At 29.2% G+C, this 6,212-nt stretch overlaps 1 pseudogene across 1 annotated transcript; it reads right to left on the reverse strand.

Moving 5' to 3' along the window:
• Positions 1-706: 706 nt before the first annotated feature.
• Positions 707-795, reverse strand: BDBG_16939 (annotated as a pseudogene). The gene has a single exon. The product of its transcript is annotated as a tRNA-OTHER (tRNA).
• Positions 796-6,212: the final 5,417 nt, after the last annotated feature.

A 6,212-nucleotide genomic window follows, 5' to 3' on the forward strand; every position in this document is an offset into this window, starting at 1 on the left:
GCTTAAAGTCAGAGACTAATCTGAGAAAGATACAGAATTAGCTGCTGATCTGAAGATCAGATATAATAACAGAACTAAGAGAGATAAAGATGCTATTATAAGTGATAGTATCTCTGCTTCATCAGTTAGTAAAAAGTGATTAGAAGAGTTATAGAGACACTTATAAAAAGCTCAGCAGTGATCAGATATTATTTATAAAGATATTAAAATTAAAAAAAAAATTTATTCTTAAGAAGTTCTTGAATTAATATACAGATATTGTTAGAAACACTCTCTCTCTATTATCTGAGTGAAAACACTTCACAGATAAATAAGAATACTTACAGTTTATAAAAATAAGAGCTGTTATAAAAAAAGAAAAAAGAAGATAAGATTTTATAAATGAATCTGAGATATTTATACTACTTTAAAGAGATTTATTATTATTATTATTATTATTATTCTTCCATTATACTCATATGCAAGCGGAGCTTATGATGAGTCCTTGCGTGATGTTAAATACAGGTCAAGTGTTGATTATACAGGAGGAAATACAGGTGTTGAGACCACACCAAGATAACAAGAACATAGGAAAATACAAAGGAGTGACAATTAGATACATGCGATAATAACTTCCCAGCCCAGGAACATAGAGCAATTCATTGAAGCGATTTGTACACCTCTGTATTTATTAGGAACCTGAGGTGCTTGAGTTCCGGATTTAATGTATCCCCTGCGGGTTTTGAACCCACGCGCCTTGGTTTCCCACGCCAAGGTGCTACCAGGTGGCCGCATTAACCATTCGGCCACCGGGGCAAAAGAGATTTATTTATACTATGAGTGATTTCACAGAACAGTCAGATTACTTTAGTAAATAAAGAGTGATTATAAATTACAGATCTGAATATTTCTATATAACTATAAAGAGTGATTATAGACTGTAGATATCTTGATTCTATAATTCTACAGAGTTAGTAAAAGAATGAAAAATTCCTCACAATTCTACAGTGTTAAAGAATGTTAATTTGTAAGAATAAGTGAAAGATTAACTTATAAATACTTCTCTTTGATAAGAGTGATCTTACAGAGAGTGATTCATCTGTGAGATGAATCTGTGTAATAATCACACAAGAATCTTGTGAAAATAATTAAGAGTTAACTGAAACTCTTCTATATGAAAGATATGAGATAAATCTGTATAATAGTCAGAGAAGAATCTGCAGACTATAAAGAATCTTATGAAATAAGAAACTGAGTGACAGACTCTTTTCTCTTTACAGTAACAAGGGATTTTTCCTCACTAAGATTTTTTTTTATAGATATAAAGAATTTTTAGTGAGTATCACTGCAGTGCTGAGCTGATTCTACAAAGTCACTCAGTAAAAGACTTCACAGACAAAGCCTTAGAGAGAAAAGAGTATGTAAGAAATCTCACTTCTTATAGATTCTTTATCTCTATTTCTATCTCTTATATAATTAATAGAGTTAGTGACTCTTGACTACATACAACTATATAGACTGAAGTTTGTGAATACTATTCACAACTTAGCTTGAATGCTATTATACATTTAATCTCTACATTTTATCTTTCTACTGTGAATACTTCTAGTAGTTAACAGTACATATCACATCAAGCTGCAAACACCCGAATAATCGCCTGCGAGCACTTATTCTTACAGTGAAAGAAGAGATCTTACTGACTGTGAAGTAATTTCACACAGTCAATATTATTAATAAGAAGCAAATCAGTTCTATGTAGACTGACCGTGTGACCGTGTCTGAGACCAGGATCCGATTTTTTGATAGTCTCATTACTAATGCGACTGATCTCATTACACAGTTTTAACATTAGATAGTTATCTTATACTGTCTCAGTGAGACTTACTGTCTACTCTTATCACATTCTTCAAATGAGATCATGATTTTCACTTCTCAATTTAAATTATTTTTATTGCTTTAAATGACTTTAAATCTCATTTCAGTGTTACCAAAAAGTGTTACTTTTTAAAACATTAAAAATAGTCTAAAGAAAACCTTAAAATGTCTAAAAATAGTAACTTTATGTCAAGAATGAGATTAAATGAGATCAAATGAGATCACTTTCTCATTTTTTTCAAGTTATGGTTTCATTTTAAGATCTGATATATAGTCACTTTGCATGTTTTTTAATGACTAGTCCCAGCGGGATTCACATCAAGAAATGTATGAGACCAGATCAAATGAGATCAAACGTGAAATTCATGATCTCAGCAGTCAGTCTAGTTCTATGAAGAATGTGAGTAACACTATACAACAATTTTAGAAAGAACATAATATACAACTATATAATCATATATAATCTGTGATTGCTTCACAGGTAAAATCTCATTTTACAGTATCAAAGAAATTCAAGCTATTCATCTACACTCTATGAAAGATTATAGAGAAGAATTTCACTGAAAGACCTGTTATTAGAAGAATAAGATTGTATAGAAAAATTATAACTCTGTCTGCTAAGACTAAGAGCTCTGATCAGATCTTTATTAAATATTTAATTACTATATAGACTAAATATATATCTCTAAAGTTTAAGACTGAGAACTACATGTTTTTTAACTGTCTGCTTACTGAAGTAAGTGAGATATGAGCATCATTCATTAGAAACTGAATAAATCAGATTGATAAGAATGATAGTCAATCTCTTGAAACTGACTTTATAAGTCTTTATTAAGATATTTTACTACATCTTTCTGCAATGAGAGAAGTCTCACAGAATGTAATAATAAATACAGCTAATAATATGAGAAACTCAGATAATAAAAGAAAAAATAATAAGAGTACAGACTTCAAATCAGAATATAGAGAAAGTATAATAAAAATCTACTATCACTGTGACAGAGTTGATTATATTCAGAATAATTGTTAAAAGAAATACTCTGAGAAATATTCTATCAATTCTTATACTCTCAGAAAAGATAGTATCATAGAGATAAGAATGATATTAATGCTGAAACTGATTCTGTTCACAGTGTTACAGAACAAATATTCTGTTTAAGAGATAAGATTTATTCAAGTAATAACTTAATAAAGAATACTTGAATATTGAACTCTGAATTAGATGCTTATATCACATTCTATAGAGATCTTATTATAAGAGAAAAGAAGAATGTTAAATTATCATTAGCAATGATGAATAAAATCAAAGTCTCTGTCATAATAGTCAGAGATACAAGTATATCAGTTGAAGAATTAAATATGATATTAAATAATATCTGCTATGCTCTGAATTTGAAAGTAAATCTTATCAGTCTAGACAAGCTTGTACAACAAGGCTACATCTTTAAGCAATTAATATATGAGAAAAATCACATTATATTGCTTCTATCTTCTGACAGAATGTTCTCTTTCATCACAAGATTAAATGATAGAGATATCTATGAGTTGAAGAAGCTGATCATATACAGAGATCTGATTCATTTTTCTGCATCTGATAATAGTTTGACACCTATGAACTTTATATAAACAACAGATAATGATGCAATATTAGCATTATCAGAGAGAAATGATATAAAGATTGTGAAATATATAATGATGAAATGACATCAGAAACTCGGACATCTTAATCTGACTAATATTATCAAAATGATGACAGACTTACATCTAGAAATGAGAATTCTTGAACAACAGACTCTACTGTTTTGCAAGATCTGTCTGCAAGTCAAGATGACATGTTCAATCTTTCAATCTATGATAAGAGCTATTAAGTCAGTGATGAGATTCTTCATTGATCTGATAGAAGAAGGAAAAACACTCTTTGATGAGAAAGACATACTCTCTAGAAGAGGTGTAAGCTACTGATTGAGAATTACTGATAATACTATACACTACTGATGAACAATTTTAATGATATTAAAAGAGGAATTAACAGCAAAGCTGATGAATTTTATAACAGATATAGAGATAACTATACAATGAAGAATTGAGATTCTTTATTGAGATAAAGAAAGAGAATTTATAAGTCAGAATCTTAAGATCTATTATCAGATCAAAGAAATTCTATATAAGATAATCACTTCTAATACATCACAATTCAATGATTCTGCGGAACACATCAATCATATTATTACTGAAATGACAAGAAGTCTACTATTTAATAGTAGCTTAAAAAGAGATCTTTGAGAAGAGATAATACAGGCTGCAATTATAATGATTAATACATTCTCAATATCAATCAAGATATTCAGATGTACTGATGAGTCTTCACTTACACCTTTTAAGACATGAACTGAGGTACAACCCCCGGTTCACTGAATACATATATGAGAGTGTAAGGTCTACAAGAAGAATTTAAAAGTGTCTAGCAAGCTCAGAAATAGAACAGATAGCGGAGAATAATAATTAGTCAGTTATCAGAGACTACATTAATATCATCTATAAGATTCTGAAAGACAGTGCCTGAAAATCACATGAGATGTCATTTTTAATGAGAATGTTAACATAAAATCAACTGAATCTGTCAACATAATCAAAGAGTCTATTGACTTTTCAGAAGAACTTGATATTCTGAACATTAATAAAGAATGATAACACTGCTTATTAAGATACCTAGCTAAGAAGAAGTCAGATATTTTGAAGATGATTATTAATAAGAACCTGGAAAATGTCACTGATTCAGTCTATCACTTGAATGATAATACACAGCTTATCAATAATAAGAACATGAAAGATTCTATCAATGAAGATGATTCTGTTCTTAGTATTCTTACTGATCACTCAATCACACTTGTAGAAGTCACAAGAAGCTCAGACTGAGATTATTAATATAAGACAATGCAGAAGCAAGTCAAGATGTTTAAACAGTGAAAGATATACATTATTATTAAGAAAACACTAGATATGAATATTCTATCAGAGAAATGAGTGTTTGATCAGAAACTGAATAATAAAGAACACATTATTTAATTCTGAGTCTGTTGAGTGATTAGAGAGTTTCTACAGAAGTAAGATATTTATTATATAAAATTATATACTGCAGTGATATCAGAACTCATATTACATAGCTTATTTACTATATCAACTGTCAATAAATGAAAAATTATTATTATTATTATTATTATTATTATTATTATTATTCTTCAATTATAGATGTATGCAGTCAGAGACTATGACATCTACCTGAGAACTAAAAGTTCTCAGGGTTTTTCCTATATCTATAAAGTTAACTATTATACATTCACCAATTTCAGATATGCAAAATCAGAAAATTCCAGCTTAGAATACAAAAACTGATCACAAATTGCAGTATTTTAACATCTTCTGATACTTTGAAATCATTTGACAATATCATGACAAAAGAAAAGAGAACACAGTCTTAAAGATAGACACATTAAATAGATAGATAGAAAAGAATTGAAAGGAAAAGGTAAAGTAAAGAGAGACTGTAATAAAACAAATTATTAAAGATAGTATATAGCTGTTTTAACAGACTATATCTGATTGATTTCCTCCTCTTCATATTCAGATATTTCTGAATTTAGCCAATTTCTTGTAGCTGCTTGAGTTTCTGATAGAAAGTCTATTAAGTATTTAATTCCTGTCTCAGTTGAGAATAAGAATCTTACATTTAATTGATTTAGATCATACTTCTCTTTCAATCTGACACTGAGACTATTGTATAATACACAGTGCATTACAATATACTCAGAATTCACATTTGCATTGCAGAATGAGCATTCTATTGAATCAAATCTATCATCAAATCTTTGCATATAAGATTTGAAATAGCCATGTTCTAGTTTTAGCTGTATTATAGATGACAATATTTTCTTTTTACATTTAATTGAACAAGATTTTCACTTGGGTTTTGGTTCAAATCTTGAATAATGTATACTCTTCTTTTGTTTCTGCCAGCTTTCATTTCACTTGTCTAAACAAGATTCTTTTATTTTTCTCTTTATAAAAGATCAGGACACAATTTTTTGAATAGATCTGCTTAATTCTGAACTCTTTTTTGCAGCTGAATCAGTCAATTCATTGCCATGAATATTCATATGAGCAGGAACTCAGTGCAGATGAATTATCAGCTTTGATGTCCTTCTCTTTTGAATTTTCAAAACAGAGTTTAAGATCAGTTCAAGATTCATTTGACCATTAAATGAAAAGTTAAATTGATTGATTACATATCAGTATTCTTGAATGAAACTCTCTTATTAAATGAGATTGTCTATATATAACTGTCAACAGGTGTGAGACAT

Source organism: Blastomyces gilchristii (assembly GCF_000003855.2).
Source record: "Blastomyces gilchristii SLH14081 genomic scaffold supercont1.6, whole genome shotgun sequence".
Classification (NCBI taxonomy): Eukaryota; Fungi; Ascomycota; class Eurotiomycetes; order Onygenales; family Ajellomycetaceae; genus Blastomyces; species Blastomyces gilchristii.